Below are 17,316 nucleotides of genomic sequence, written 5' to 3' on the forward strand. Positions count from 1 at the left end.
CATAGAAAGTATTTGAACACGGTTGAATTCGTCTTTTTAACGTGTCACGTTATTGCGGTAATGAAAGTATATCGTGTCATTAAAAAAAAAAAAAATACCGATAACCTTGAAAGCTCGTAAAGTGTGACCCTGGAAAAAAATTGTTGCTTATCGGAGCACTTGAATATTCGAAACGTACAGACCAACCTTGAAACGTCGCCTAACAAAGAATACTCTGCCTTTACCGCCGAAGAAATAACTAATTTATCCAAAGAAATGAATTCAATCCATGGAAATTTAAAAATAAACGTATCTAGTTTCACTCTATGCTTGTCCGTACGAGTACTTTTTACACTCACTGTATCTCTATCGAAGGAACAGAGAACGCGCAGGTAGAGTGAGAGATTTGGCAAGTGCGTGGAGAGGGGAGAAAGAAGGAGTGAGAGTGTCCTCTCTCAACCGCGGAGGTTCTCTCGGATACTCTCGGTCAGTCACATACGCAACGCAGTACCGTGATCACGTTTTCGTTTCTCTGCAACAAGACGACTCGTTTCGTCATTGTTAAACACACACGTTTAAATAGTACACGCTGTTCGGTCGATTGATATTTTGCGCGCGGAGTCGTCCCGTAGACGACTGGTGTCATCGAATTAGCTTCTTATCAGCAGTGCCGTAACGGGGGTGCGAGTGACTTTAGTGTGTACCGATTCCTTCTCTCTCTTCCATCTGGTTCATCGACGACGGACTAGGCGAAGGTACGGTGGCTTTTCTTTTTTACACGTGCGTAGGAAAAAAATGTTCGTGTGACCTTTATATTTCCGAAAGTTCGCGACGATCCACACGCGGACACGTGTTTCGACTATCCGCCGCGCGCAAACTCGCGCCTCCTCGACGATGCACCATAGCAATACTATTTTATTTATTTTAAACATACTTACGTAATGTTCCTTGTTGATTTAACACGTAGATTTCCATGTCATCCATGTGTGGGTTTCACTCAAGAACTAAAAAGATTAATTCTGGAAAGTTGACATCACAGGAGATGAATTTAAATGAAATTCATGAATTTTTATGTAGTTACAAAACTAAATACCAGAATAAATGTTTGATTACATAGACTCCGGTAGTCTAAATAATATTTAATGTTAGCAGAAATTTTTAAGAATTCTCGTTTGGCGGTCAACGTGTTAAACAAAAGTATAAGGTATCATCGATCAATGCTCGACGTTGAACGGTGGAGTTTGATCGTTTCGCACGTGGCTGCGTTGCTGTTGGATGAATCACTAAAAAGATACATTTTTTTTTTATTTTTTTGTTTTTATTTACTTTTTTTTATTTTACGTCGTATCTAGTGTTTGCTCATTAACGACGAGGGACTGTAAAAACATTTCTTTGTACATTCCTGCCTCGATTTACTTGTAAAAACTAACTATCGTTTGGCATCGTGGTTTTAATTAACTGAGACTTATAATTTTTTCACCGTAAAAGGTCTCAGTTTTATATTCAGTCTCTGTGAATGGAATATTTCAGAAAAACTATTTTCAGGGTTAGATTTAATAACAACGTATTACTGAAACTCGACCTTTAGTCTACAGATAACAGTTGTCGTCACTTTTTCTCTTTAGCATTTTATTTATTTTCTTCGTCAATTGTATTTTCATATATGACTGACGCATATCTATATACTAAAGAGAGGTATTATTATTTTCATGGAGTGTTTCATACTGCGGTGTATTATGTATTGTGATTGATGCGGGTTTGCGTCCAGTACAGACGTATTACTAATGTTTATCGCTGAGATTATTTTTTTTTTTTTTACTATTAAATTGTCCAATCTGGTATCAATCCACGAACGGAACATATATTGACTTGAATGAGATTTCGCGTAGTCTTAAGTAACGTTGGGTACATTTAGTATGGCAATGTCACAATTGAGAAGTTGCCAGAAATGATTTTAAAATGAGTTAGAGGGTCGACCAAATGATATTATTAGATTTGTTTAGCCGTTGTAAAACGTGTTCTTCAACAAACATTCCTGGCTTCCCCATTGAATCATTAAATAACGATATCCCATTAATCCAGACAATGCTGGTTTTCGTTTTAAGCATTTTACCGTAAATAATTGGGATATAACGCGTTTAAGTAGATAAAAATAAATCATCGGGACACCTAAAAATTTTCGTTTAAAAGAATAGCTATTATACGTTATAATTTTGCAAATGGCTCGAACGAAACAGTTAAGAAATGTTCTCTGAACAAAATGAGATGCAGTAATTGGGATGGAAACCCAGTGAGTATGAATAATTCAAAGGTTCAAAGGTAAATGCTTAATATTTAAAATTTGAACCTAGAATTACTCGCACCACTGTACATTGATACAGGATAATTCCACGTAATGCTTGTGGTGATTGCAAAATACACAGAGTTTCCAAAAATGTTGTAACACCTTGAAAGGGGTGGTTCGGGAGGTGATTTGAAACAATTTTTTCTTTAGCAAAAATGTTGTTCGAGGCTTCGTTGAGGAGATATTAACGGAAAACGTCGACCAATCAGGGCGCGCGTATACCGTTGGAGCGGCTGTGGTAGCGAAGGCTATGCGCTAGGCGACCGCGCTCGTACGGGAACAAGTTACTCGACGTGTATCGAAAGTAGAGATCCCTACTTCACGTGTATCGAGATACCCGGGTACACGGGTAATTAATGGATCCGTGTTTTAATCCGTGTATTCTTAATACATGAATACCTGGGTATCGAAATGCGCGGATATCCAGGTACGTATACGTCCATCGAAAGACACGGGCACGCATACATCGTATTATACGGGCACGATATCCAATTATTTTTATATACAAACTTTTATGTAAAACTGCTATATTATTCTAAAATAATGATCCTTATTAATTTTGAAAAAAATTGATATGCAGTAAAATAAATAAATAAAAAAATATAAACATAAGAAGAATAAGTATAAAAGAATAAATTTTTTAGTGTAATTTGTAAAACTTTATTTACTAGTTAAAATAAATATTCAAGTCACGGGTAATAATAGATCATTCGATGTATGCGTACTCGTGTATTTCGATGCACGTGTACGTACCTGGATATCCGTGTATTTCGACACTCGAGTACCCGTGTATTAAAAATACCCGTGTTCTTAATCCCTTAATGCACGGTACACGTGTTCCATATACCCGTGTATTTTAATACCCGTTCAAAACCGTGATCTCTAATCGAAAGACATTGCCGCAGCCGTCTAACGCGTAGCTTTCGCTACCACGGCCGCTCCAACGGTATACGCGCGCTCTGATTGGTCAGTGTTTTCCGTTAATATCTCCTTAACGAAGCCTCGGACAACATTTTCGCTAAGGAAAAAGTTGTTTCAAATCACCTCCCGAACCACCTCTTTCAAGGTGTTACAACATTTTTGTGACACCCTGTATACTGTATTCCATTCAACTCGCAAACGAACTCAAATATGTATTTTATTGTGACCAGTGTACGAACGGTTCATAATAAAATTCGTGCTACCTGGCACGATTGCATGGTCGTATGAAACGTCATCAAAGGCGCTGGTCCTTCAGAGAAAGCAGATACGTAGAACGCGCCTTCGCAGAACCGTGGCTCTGATTGGTGCAATTTGTAGGCGTCGGTTCTCAGCGGACTCGCGATTGGTTCGACCGGTCGTCGACCAAGGGGCTCGATCGTTAGCGGTTCTCATTCGTACTCATTCTCATTCAAGTTTAGGTCACGATATCAAAAATAAACAAAACTCCTGTCGAAATAAGAAAAACATTGAATGGCCATTAAAAGATACTAAACGACTTTTCATGTGTCATTCTTCATTTTTCTATTATACAGTTCATTCAAAAATTATTTTCTCCCTTTTGGCCTCGTTATCTCGACTTACATTTGCGTATTTAAATATAATTAAACGTTTCCAATTTGAATTTACATCCCACGAACAGTGATTCTCATAACTTCGATGCATTATTCGTTCAATAAGAATTACGAATCCGAATTACATAATCGTATTATCTTTCATGCTGAAGCAGTAAACGCTTATCTGGCTAACACTTTATACGAAAAAAAAAAAAAAAAGCGTCGCGAATAAATCTCTACGTCGAGTTTGTATCCGTGTGTCATTCGAATAAATTACTGCCGATCTCCGACTACGATCTTCTTATCGATCCGTGCACTTGAATAAGGTTAGACTCTATAATTGGCGATAAGTGCCGAACTTCGAACGTTACCATTGTCTAGGTTATTAGGTTAAGTTCGGTTGATATTAGTCACGGAGTCACGTTTGTTGCGTAATTGAGTCGATATTATCGTCGTCGGTAAACATTCTATTCCGTTCGCGTTTATTTAATTCTGGATGTGCAAGCATAAAGTATTAGGTTGTCCCGAAAGTTTCTTTCGCGAGTTGCGCTCAATTATTTTCTATGGTCGTGTTTATATACATAGACAATCTAATTTCATAGATATTCGTGTTGTAACAGTAATGGAGCAAAATGAATCGTGCACAATTTAGTAATGTAACATAAAACATAAAATATTGTGCATGTATTACTTATTAATAAAGCGAAAGAAACTTTTGGGACAACCTAATACATATAGAGATATCATAGATGGGGTTATGAGAAAATAAAAATGCCAACTCTCTGTAAATGTTACCCTACGCTGCTGCAATTAAAGAGATTTTTTAGCTGCAACCTCTGATATACGACTGATTAGACTCCGCATAGACATTTCAAGCGCTGACCTCTATATTTACCTAGGTGTGTTTATCTACATTCGATTTTAATTGCAAATAATATCTGTACGTGTGCAATGCACGATATTCGCCAAGAACGGTTCCGTCGAACGAATCGGTATCGTTCTCGTGGCTTTCGATGTTCAACCATCGACATGGCGCGCAAGTTCAAAAGGTCACGCATCGTGTAATTATCACTTTTACCCTTTCTCACGTGTTTCGACTGCGGACATTATTTGCCGCGTGTCGAAACTTCGATCGTCTAGCAACGCACCAGTTATTTTAGCTTTCGTGACGCAATTAGACGCGTTGCGCTCTGCGTTTCGAGACTTTGTACTGTCACGAACGACGAGACCGTGTGTCTGCGTATGACGTTTGCAGTTCTCATTAGCCTCGGCTCGCAAAAAGTTTTTGGGTACATCATCCGAAATAATGTGTATTGTACGGATCTATTTTTCTCTTGTAAATGACTTTGCTGAGAAATAGAGAAATAGATCTTTGTACGTGTACGTTTGTTTTATTAATATTTATGCGTGCGTATGTATATGCACATATATGAATAATGCATGCTTGTAATTTATAATTGTAAAAACTAAATTTGTAAATATAACAAAATTGTACAAGTTGAATTGTGCATATATATTAGGTAGACTGGAAAGTAATGTCGTTTCTTTTACATTAAATTCAAATAAATTTTTAATAAATTTCTATTTTTAATCAATCATGTAATCGACTTCGTTATCAACAGTCTTTTGCCATTTAGTGTGCCAATTTTCAACGCCATGTCGATAAAAATCAGTGAACTCATGAGTGATAAACGAGTTTATTTAAAATTGCACAAACGACGTTACTTTCCAGTACACCTAATATATCTGTGAATACATTGGGTTGTCCGGAAAGTTCGTGCCTATTTTTAAGAAGAATTCAAAGGCATATTTGAATTTTCATGTATATTTATTGAATTATATATGTACCATTTTGTTCCACAACCTTTCCATCTCTTAAGGAATGTACACATGTTATTTGTTTTCAGCCATTCCGATATATTCAGACCTGTACCACCTACTAAAAATCGGCATGGACTTTCCAGACAGCCCAATAGATATGTGTACAGCGTAACCTGTGTAATTTTGTTACATTTATAAGTTCATTCGTTGTACCTATAAATTACAATCACGTGTTGACTGAAAATTTATAAGATCGTCTTTCTCAAATGCGTACACGTATAGAAAAGCAATTATAACGCCTCGATAAATCACACAAGAGACGGAACGCCGAGATGCAGTCAGGCAGGTGGCAAGTGCTCGTCGCTGAAATTAGACTTGGATCGACACAGAGCATTGCGATTCGTCATCATGGGTTCACTGGTCTTTTTACGATGGCGCGTTTAAAGGATAGATGATAATAATTTGTGACACCATACGAGAGGAAAAGGCATACACAGGTCGATGTGAATGGTGGAATCGAGCTACCATTAATAATCTAACCTAGATTGACACAGAAATGCTAGAGATGACAAAAAATGAGATAATTAATGTAATAAAAAAGATTGATAAGTGAGTGGAAATATTTCTTCGACGATAAGAGCAATTAATGGAAAAATTTCTTCGTTGAGTATGAATTTTTAATTATTTTGTAAACGATTATTAGGATATGTTTGATATATCAAAATACTATTATTTTAACCGTATAATCGTCGATTAATAATTCATACTTGTCTAATTTTTCTTGTTTATTGCCCCTATCAACAACAAACATGTCCGACTCGCTAATCGAGCTATCAAACCTCGATAATAATTGGATTAAGAAAATTTATAAATAGATCAGACTCAAGTAATACAGGTATCTCAGATTACTCGAAAATCGAACCGCGAAGAAATCTGTTCGATTCATCTTGAGCAACGCGCAGGCCTTGCGGCCATTTGGAATTTCTAAACAGAATCGTATAAAATCGAGGGGATCGAGATGATGAAAAATCGACCGAATGCTCGTAAATTGTTCGGTTTTAATTGCGATGGTACGACCAAAATGGCGGGGATGCTGAGGTTCGTGTACCAACAGGTGACGAATCGTTGGCGCGTGTGAAACGTCACGAAGGTGGGAACCTCGACCGCCAGCATTTGAGATATTCGCGTAAATCTTGGCAGCGCCGACTTTATTTTGTCCCGTCGTTGGCCTAGATTTCAATGCGTCTTTCAATCGTCGTTTGAATGTAACGTTGTCTTCTTTAATAAAATTGTTTTTCTTGGCGCGGACAAGCAATAATTCTCAGAAATCATCAGGACATTTCGTTCACTCTAAGGTTGCGAAGGTCTACGAACTGAAATATTAAATTGAGATGGAAACCCAATGGGTACGAATAATTCTAGGTTCAACGGTAAATGCTTAATATTTTTAATTTGAACCTAGAATTACTCGCACCACTGTACATTGATACAGGATAATTCCACAAGCCTGTACACACGTACTATATCGAATAATAAGAAATTATTTTATCTTGAGTAGAAAATTTATGTCGATAGATAAAATAAATAACTGATAAATGAAGTTAGCTTAGATTTTTTCCAATGAAATTATTCCACTGAAGTCTACGAATAAGCATAACGAAGGTTGCGAACATTTAAGATAAGTAGAAATTAACAATTTATAACCTTTTCATAAAATGTGACAAAATGATGACGTCGTTTACAATTGATAGGAAGAAGCTATTATGTTATAAAATCACAATCGCGCGTATGATGCAACGTTCATTGTTTGCTACACGTAATCACGAGTGATTTAAATACATGCAGCTTCTGCATAAATTGACATCGATCCCTCTTTTCATTACTTCGTCGCTAGTGTGACTTTCGACGTACTAAAAACTAGTTAAATTATACAGTATCGCCTGAAATAATATGGAAACGAAGTATGAATATACTCGTACAATTTAAAAAAAAAAAAAAACTTTTTAATTAAGCATTATTCAGGCTTCTGACGTCGACACGTGTCTCGATTGCGCAAAGTGAAACGTCATCAGGCCTCCATGCAACGGCATGATTGAAATCGCGGATAACGTCGTTAAAGAGGATCGCGGCGATACGCATTCCGTCGATTTTCGCGAGGGGTTCGTTCGCTATGCAGCTTCTGATTGGCCGAGCCGCTCGCGCGACGTCAGCGCGTACAATTAAGTAATTGGGCTTGCACAATTGCGCTGGACGATTTTGTTTCTTTCCTGGCGAATCGGCCCCCGGACATATCGGAGTCATCGCGATTAAAGTTTATCGTTGAACAAGTCGCAATTTGCGCGAAAAATTTTCCACCATCGACCTCTCGTGCCGGTCTCGTGATTCTGCGTATCACCATCACCTTCGATATTCTCGAACCCGGAGGAAATTTCGATACGCGTCTCGCCGCCAACAAATTTGATACAATGAAAGTCGCAGAAGCGTCCAAACTCCTTGAACCAACGACTTCGAATTGATACACTCGGTTGATACACTTTTGAGGACAAAGAGATACAGGGATACTTACTGGTGATTAGAAAACAATGAAAAACATTTGTGGATAATCTTTTTCGACTTCGAAGGAGCGTTAACGGTTGTAAAAATTGATATATTAATTAATACGTACTCGATCGACATTTTCACCCTAGTTTAATTTTTATCGACGAAACGCATAAATCGCCGTTGAATAGAATTAATCGATCTTCGGCTGGGGTGTTGAATAAAACACATAGAATGATCGATTGGAATTTACATGTGTCGATAGCAGAGTCTCACGTCGCCACAACTTTTCGACGAATCGTTCATGGGCATGTGATGAAAGTTGTTGCGTCACGTGCATCACATTGGTTTTGACGTAGCGTTTCCTTTTAATCCTGAGTTCAGCTCGTATCGCGCAACCTGGAAAAAGATTTCGGTATACGTGTCCGGATGCACGCAATGATGCGTCCCTTGGTCCAATTGAGGACTGAAGAGTCATCGAGAGACAGTTCGGGGCCTGTTTGTGTTCGTATTCGGTCGTTGAATCGGAATGTGCAACTTCGAAGTCGAGGTAGTTTAAAAATCAATTGGTTTGAATCAATTAATGCGAACATTATGATTTTTTACATCGACACAGGATGTTTACATTATCGACGATCGTCCGAACAGTGGCCTTCCTTATCTAGCAAGTCGCATTCTGAGTTACCGACGTCTTTGTATCTTTTTGTGTTGGGAGATGGCAGCACTGACTTGTTTCTTTGCTTGTTTATTAAATTAAAGTGCGTACATTCGGAGTAGTACTTTGCACTCCTATGTGCTGCTCTCTTTTTATATTTCCTCTTCTAAACGTTTTACATTAATGCTTCTTAGTCTCTATTCTTACTGGCTATCCTTCTTATAACTAATCGCAATAAAGAAAGGCATAACAATAAACTCTTTAATTTGTAAGTCGAGGTTGTCATACTCTTTATTCTAGTATGTTAATAAACTTTATATAGGAATAGTAACTCGTCTATTTTATATATATATATATTTTATTGTATAACAGACAAAAGAAAATAGAATCTTTTTAGAAGATATATATTTTTTCCTTACAACCTAACAATCCTCAGTCTTCATATTGGTTTCTGTTTTTATTCTAATTGTACTTCTGTAATACTGTATGTATCTTAACCTACTCGTTGCTTTTTTTTTTTTTTATTTTCTTAAGTTACGATCGTAGATGGTTCTAGGTGATTACAGGTGACATAGGCGCGGGACCGAGACGAATCCTGTTTTCATCGATGCTGTCTGTTAGGTAAGAGGTGGTTCCTCGCGTGGAAAAAAAAAAAAGAATTGTAGTAGAATTATCGAACCGAATCCTCGATATCTGAGTATCGGCGAGATGCGCTCAACGAGTACCCTGAGACGGAATTGCGTAATCGCGTCGATATAGCTACCTGTTTCTTCCTCGTCGACTCGACTTGATTTGTTGCGCACGCCAATTCTCGAAAAGCCAGTTACCGACTTGTCACTGTCCGTCAATTGCAATTCGCTGTTTGTTTTACTCAGACGAGCCACTGACAGCTCGTTTCCCGGTTTTACTCGAGATGCGAGAAAACAAACGACTGCGGTTCTGGTCGGTTGAATAAGGAACGAGTTACTTACTGTTTACCCTCCCGCGTCTTTTTCGATTGTCTTCCGTCGGTTTCCCATGCACTTGCCGCAGGTGCGCAGCTGGGTCGCCGTCGTTCGTATAAAACGCGCGTTCCGAAATTATCTAATAGCTGCTCATTAAGCGACTGGCGAAATAATTCGCTCTTCGACTATTTTCGCGTTCGCCAATTATGAGAACCATTATCGCGCCTTGTTATCGCGGCCTTCCACCTCGAACTGTCGTGGACTGCAAAGAACGCGCCCGATAAGTGACGAAGATAGGAATGGGTATTAGTCATTAATTTACGCGATACGAAATCCTGATCGATAGAAATGTAACGATCGTGTAGCTGGAGTTCTGCTGTATCGCGAGTATCAAAACGGTCGGTGCTTTCGAAACGGAAGGCGAGCGCGTAGCGGGATAAAGAAAGGCGAGGGAATTGAAAGGAAGACCGGAGGAGGCCGGCAATTGGGCGCAAGGTGATTTTCGCGTTTAATCGCCACGCTCCGTGGTCGAATGGACGAGTTGCTTCGGCCACAATCATTCTATTGGCTATTTTTAGTTGGAAATAGGTCGGTGCAGAGGGATCGCGGGTATTCAGAGACCGTATGCTGAATAGTTTCTGACGTTTACGATTTTAATTCCAGCGCCCTCCCCCGCACGAATCTCATCCGGGCGCGTCTTCGTCGTCTCTCAACCTCTTCCTTGATCGTTGTTTACTTCTCAACTTGGAACGTTCCACTGGGTAGAAATTTAAATCCGGGTTCCTCGTACCCTCTCCTATTAATACTGCATCGAATAGATTGTGAATATTTATGCATTTACAATAAAAAAAAAAAGGTGGAGGAAATCTATGAAAATGTGCACAAATACAAGAGTATACAGTCTGTTTCATAAGAGCGTGTCGGTTATATTTCTGTGAATGTTTATATATTTGTACAAAATTTTATAAGGTATCCAATCTCCTCCATTAGCAATTATAGCTTGGCACCGTCTCGGCATGCTTTCTATTCATTTTTCGGGGTAAGATGCTGGAAACGATCTCCATATCTTTCGAATATGATGTACAATTGCTCTTATTTTGGTGATACACCGTCCTCTTAGTTTGTACTTCATTATGAACCATACGTTATACCATCGTTATCACCATAGTACGATGATAACGTTTTCCTCTTTCCATCTTTTATAGACGCGACTTCGATGTTTAGGGTCGTTGTATTCTTGCAATATCCACTGGTCTTCTTGTAATATCCACTGGTCTTCTTGCAATATCCACTGGTCTTTGGTTTGATTGAACCAACATTTCATGGATGTGAGAAGCTCCTTTCAATATAATTTCAGCATTGTTTGCGCATTCAGATTGTGAGTGAAGATACATAAAGTCCCGAAACCTCTTGCGACATAGCAACCCCAAACATGCACTTTTGTGGGGTATTTCACACTTCTTTGTATTATTCTTTATTCACGGACAGACCAAACATGTTTAATAGGACACCAAGCATGTCTAATAGGACACCAAGCCTAAAATGAAGATTCATCACTCTACACTGTACTGCTCCAATCGCAATCACTACTTTCGTGAGTCTACGCTAGATAATTTTTGACAAATTAGTAGAGAGCATGCCGAGACGGTGTCAAGCTATAATTGCTAATGGGGGATACTGGAGACCTTACTAGGTAAATGCGTATCAGTGTTTTAGGTGTAGGATCCATATAAAACTTTGTACAAATATATAAATATCTACAAAAAAAAATATCCGACACGCTCTTGTGAGACAGACTGTATAAAAATTCAACGATAATATACGAGGCGTAGAAATTAATTCTACGCCCTTGTATTCAATCATTTATACCTGTACTTTAAATTTAAAAAATTGATCCATCATTTTATTAACACGTTGATCGCCACGTCACCCATGTATGGGTGACAGTGCTTTTCACTGAAGAAGTAAAAAAATTAATTTTAAAAGTCAGGCATAAAAGGAAATGAATTTGAATGAAATTCATGAATTTTGATGAAGTTACAAAAATAAATACCACTATAAACGTTTGATTATGTAGTCTCCAATATTCTAAATAATATTTAATTGTAGCAGAAATTTTCAAGAATATTTATCTGGGAGTCAACGTGTTAAATTAATTTACGTAAAAATTCACAGTCTAATTATGAATAAATATGACGAGTGGCAAATCCGAATTCTTAACGAAGATGTAGGTATCTCTCACCTGGTTCGTTGTTTAAGTAATACTTTTATCTAAGAAATGCTCATCTCCGTCACGAACCACACAGAAACACTTAATCGCCAGTGACGAAGAGACTCTCTCTGATAGAACGCGCAGTGCGTGCGATTAAACGTTTAATTCCACACTTTGATAGAGCCATTTTTTCGTGCGTTTACATGCGAAATGGAATTTCTATCTGTTGTCACGTGCCGATAGGAGGATGCAACTTGTTGCTCGCGGAATGTGCATCGCCTGTCAAGGTCCTCGTCGGTCACGTTTTCGAATTCGCGTCAAAGAAGCGATAAGCGATAAGAGCGAAAGACTTGGACACTGTTGGATAAAATATAGTCAATTACGAGGATTAATGGATAATTAATTACTAGACCGCGGTTGTTGACATTCGTCCGAGGATAGCAGTCTAATGATTGATAATTAATTATCTATCATTTTTGTTCAATGAATAATCGGACACGATTGGCCCTGAATGTTCACAATTCAAAAAATGTAGTTTACGGCGTGCAATTGCAGAAGTAATTACAAAACAATCGCAAAGTTATGACTCCCCAGCCGTGCTCGAGAGAAACCTTTTTAACGAATGGCCAATGCAAACGATTCCGGGAACCATATTTCGCTTTTAGTTGATTGGTTGCTGTTTCGTCGAAGTTGCTTTCGCGGTTACCTTAATCATTATTGTTATGGATGGGACAGGTAATACAAAGCGAAAAAAAGAGAATACACGTACGAACGATTCCCAAAGATAATTAGTAATTACGTGAAGAGGTAGAGAATTTCATCATCAAGGGAGGAAATTAAAAATCCCTATCCACCTGTTGTGGTCCATTCCCTTCAATGCGAAGTTCTGAAACGCACCAGTTTAATAATTGAACCTCTGTAGACTGTCTCTTTAGTCTCAAGCACCTATATTCCTTTTGTTCCATAATGGCAACGATCGGAAACCGAAAGTGACACAAGCGAGCAACGTGGAGCATTTTTGTCTGCAGTCTGCAGACCTTGAAGCGAGTATGCTTTCGTGTCCACACCTCCATCGGACCGTGACGCGCGCCCTACTTTTTCCCTAGACGAAAATCGCGACGAGAACAGCTCTCCGACGATCAAAGTCAAAGTCACTCGAAGACACCAAGACACACGTGTCGCGCGACTGGCTCTCCACAATCATTTATTTTACTTCAAAAGAAAGGACAGAAAGAATTCTGCCATTTCGTGCATGTATAACTAGTATGGAGTCTAGCGTTGAGCGTTTTTATTACACACATTGCATACAAGACTAAGTAATAGCTAAAGATTGATTTTTAATCTAACGAAACATTACTGGTGTTACTTCACAAGAAACGTTCTTTTTTAATTCAAGGCGCGAATAACGGTCCAATTACTCGTACTGAAACAATAATAGGAGTGTCCATACAACTCGATTATAAAATCGCAACAATCCTAGCATAGCAATGCCTCACTTGTCGATACCATTGCTCGGATTCGCGATCAGGTCTCTACCACTGTTTGTGTTTCTTCGGCTCGAATGACTCGCCGTGTAGAGCGGCAGCTGTGAAAACAAATCCTCGCTGGTCGAACTTCATTTCATTGCATCTTGTTCATTGTCCTCCACCTTCGCAATTTTTAAAAAATAATGCATTAAGGATCTTCGATAATGTATCAAAGATCTAAGAACTTGTAGCTTTTAGAGACCTTTAGCTCTTAAGTATCTTTATAAAACTTGGAAACTCTTTCATTGGATATTTTCATGACATCAAATAATTTGTTTCAATATAAACTTATACCTGGAAAGCAGAGATGAGCGAAATCCTAGGCTTCGAATAAATCTGAAGCTTACCGATGTGTTTGTCACGTTTCTTTCTTTGGAAAATGTTCAAAAGTACGTTTGCTATCTTCATTTTATTGTTTATAAAGTTTTAACGCCGAAATTGCAAAATCAGGCCTTGGAGTCGCATCCGGCAATGTGTAACGAATATATTCAAACCAGAATTATTAGAAAATATTGCTTCTTTGCTTCAATATTCTGGACAAAAGATCATGCTAGCCTAATCGCCCTGTCCTCGTCTCTACTGCAATTGTTGTATCACCCTCTCTGTCCTTGTCCCGCAGTTTCCTACTTTTTCCGCAATTGTCACTGAAGTTAACACGAAGTTTGGCTCTGGCTCCTGCGCACCATTAAAGGGATATCCTGAATTAGCAGGTCTAAAAGAAAAACGGTTTTGCGTAAATTTGTTTAGGATGGAAAACAAATTATTAATTCTATCGTACTTTTTATCCTATTTTCATACATATTTGAGTAGTCTGTACAAATTTTGTTAACAAGAAATATTCAAATTAAGTCGACTGCGACGCACATTCGTAGACCACCTCACAATTAAAATCTCCTACCGGCGGGAAAGATGCAAGTCGTAATTTTGGTTTAACACAAAAGAACCGAAAGAAATTTTCATTTTCATACATTTTTCTTCTATGCGAACTAAGAAAATTCATACAATAAAGATTTTAAACAACATTTTTAACAAGTTAAAGTGATTTTCTTCAAACTTGCAGTAATTTCACATTTCATCAATTTTGTGGGTTTTTCTGAGTTAATTTATGAGGTGCCCTACAAATGTGCGTCACAGTCGACTCAATTTGAATATTTCTTGTTGAAAAAATTTGTACAGACTACTCAAACATGTATGAAAATAGGATAAAAAGTTCGATAGAATTAATTATTTTTTTCCATCCTAAAAAAATTCACGAAGAACCGCTTTTTTTAGACCTCCTAATTCAGGATACTTCCTTAAGTTGTAAAGATCGATGTCCGACCGACTTTACGACCTCGCAAGATCCCTTCCAACGACAGTATATACCCATCTAGATCGCGCGCCAACCGACCAGCAAACGACTATACATGGACACTTTTGTAGACCCACCAAAGTTACGTTCTTTTTTTAGTTCCTGAAAAAGTGTTTCATTTCTAGCATTCTGAACCGGACTCCACCTTTAATGGTCCCAATCTTCGAATATCTGTGTTATTTCTGCATACGAAAACACGTAATCAGCGTGAGATATGAGTGGCGTCACGTTGGGTCCTTCCACCGCGACGCGCGGGCACCGAATGGCGCGTCGTCGAGTCTGTCCGAGGGCGTGTATCGGCCAGGGACCAACGGAGAGGTTCAGCGGCCCTTCGTCGACCAATCAGAGCTCGCGATTCCGGGGGCTCGACTCCCGTATTCTTCGCGCTCGTTTAATCGCGCTCATAAAGCGGCCGCGTGCCTCCACGCCAACTTAGTCGCAAGCCGTAACTCTCGCCGTGCACATGTGCGTCGTGCGCACACGTAAACACATTTACCTTTTCCATTCGAATGCCAAAATTTCTTTTCCCTGCCCATTTTCTACCTATCCACGAGCTACTACCCACTGGCGTCGATCCATAACGTTCCTCGTCGCTGTTCCTCTCCATTATTTCCTTAAAGAAAACACGGCGCGATTGGCAACTCGAGAGACAATCGTGCCACAACTGGTCTGACCACTGACATCGATAGCTTCGATATATCGGTTGATCCTCGACGGATCGTGATTCTGGAGGCGATTGACTGTCGCCTGGTGACTCTTGGCGCTATTCACAGGCGCCGGAGGGAGTTTCGCGCCAGGCGCTAGGCTCCCAAGTGGGATAGAAGGCCGAGCCGTAAGTAAACCACCCATCGGGAAGGATATTGGTCAGCTGATCGTGCACTGGTATTGTTGTACTCCACCAGTTGTGGATTCTCGATACTTTTTAACGATTTTCTGTTGCAACGTGATGTTCGAATGATAGGTGATAAAGTAGAATTGAAAATTGATTATCAAACGTGGTAAAAGTGTAATAATAAATTCATGCTTGACTTTAGAAAATTTCTTGCCGATATTGTAGCCCTAGGAAACGATATTCGTATATAAATACGAAGCTAGATTTAGTAGAAACCGAACCGAACTTCTTTAGATTCGTTTCTCTTTCGCGTGCGAGGGTACCTCAGGGCTATTCTCGCTAGGAAGACGTAAATATCATTCTCGATATACGACGCAAGACGCAAGTCTGCGCGGAGGTGACATAAGTCGAGTGGACGATGACTTGGCGTTCGAAAAAGTAAAATCATTCATGTGTGAGAGCGACTGTTGGAATGTTAACCGAGTAAATTACGGGATACAGGATAATGGGTCACTGTTACGACACTCGGAACGATCAGCTGGATCGTAGCTGCGTCAGAGCGTCTTTGGTTTCTACTTTCCTCGAAACGGAGAATCGCGGATGACGTCGCTTTAATGTGCCTCTTTCTCTTGTACGCGAACGGCAGACATCAAATTAAAAAGCCAGTTGTAACAAATACAGAAGGAAAGTGAATTTTCGAATTTTGAAACTTTTGGAAAGTGAAGGTATACAATAGTCGATCGTATTCCTCCTTTTCTGGATACATGTTACATTTTCTATTACATTTACTAGGCGTAGAAATTAGTTCTGTTCCTTCTTATGGCGAACTTAGCATGGATTTAACACGTTCACGCCGGCGTGTACCGTTGGCGGCTCGCGCTTATATGCTCATTGGGCGGCATGTACCAGCAGTGGCTCACGATCGCGTGTCTATCAGATGGCGTGTACCACCGCGCCGCCCCATGGCGAGGAACACAAATAGTCTTTTTAATTTCAGTATTTAGTTAATCGAATTTATTTACTCTGTCGATGATTGTCTATTTACAATGTTCAGTTTTTGGGAACTGACTTTGCTTTCACTGCACCTATTAACAATATGAAGCAATTATTGTCAGCCTAGATTTACTACTGTAGAAAATTCTTCTTTTTTTAATTAAAGACTGTTTCTAAATATCCCGGTAGATAAAGTGTTAAGAAATAGAGAAAAAAACTACACCAACTTTCGATCTTTCTCCAGTGACACAAGCCAACTTTTAATAGTCAATTTCTATCGCTCTTCTACCTCAGTTAGCGACTCAGAAGTACAATTAAGAGCGTCTCCTCGTTATCGATCGCTCGTGAGACAAAGAAGAAACGATCGAGGAGAAAGATTTCCCAGGCGAGCGAGTCGAGGAAGGTGAATAGGCGCACGTGTCGTCCGCGTGGTTCACGACGCGAGCGTACGTGAATCGGTGTCGTTTAACGACAGAAATAGACAGCACAATTTGATGTTTCTTCTCGATGGAGACGAGGTACGGATGCGATCCAGCTCTTAACGACGCGATAACGTTGCCGTTTTATCACGGAAACGAGACGAGCT

The 17,316-nt window shown here is 39.2% G+C and overlaps 1 protein-coding gene and 1 long non-coding RNA gene across 10 annotated transcripts in view; one reads left to right on the forward strand and one right to left on the reverse strand.

Moving 5' to 3' along the window:
• Positions 1-17,316, forward strand: part of LOC128887444 (trehalase-like) — a 57,204-nt gene that overhangs the window by 16,167 nt on the left and 23,721 nt on the right. Inside the window, exon 1 of one of the 9 annotated variants that reach the window (XM_054143302.1) lies at positions 254-734. The exons of 7 other annotated variants lie outside the window; for them this stretch is intronic. The gene's annotated coding sequence lies outside the window, so the exon portion shown is untranslated. Of the gene's footprint in view, positions 1-253; positions 735-15,322; positions 15,738-17,316 lie in introns of those variants that run through there. One more of the 9 variants, XM_054143303.1, reaches the window with a different exon arrangement.
• LOC128887454 (uncharacterized) lies at positions 1,780-12,736 on the reverse strand. The gene is made up of 2 exons (XR_008460046.1): positions 12,059-12,736; positions 1,780-10,621 (listed from the first exon to the last, which is right to left on the reverse strand). It is a non-coding gene; the product is annotated as an uncharacterized LOC128887454 (long non-coding RNA).

Source organism: Hylaeus anthracinus, unplaced genomic scaffold (assembly GCF_026225885.1).
Source record: "Hylaeus anthracinus isolate JK02 unplaced genomic scaffold, UHH_iyHylAnth1.0_haploid 11989, whole genome shotgun sequence".
NCBI classification, from domain to species: domain Eukaryota; kingdom Metazoa; phylum Arthropoda; class Insecta; order Hymenoptera; family Colletidae; genus Hylaeus; species Hylaeus anthracinus.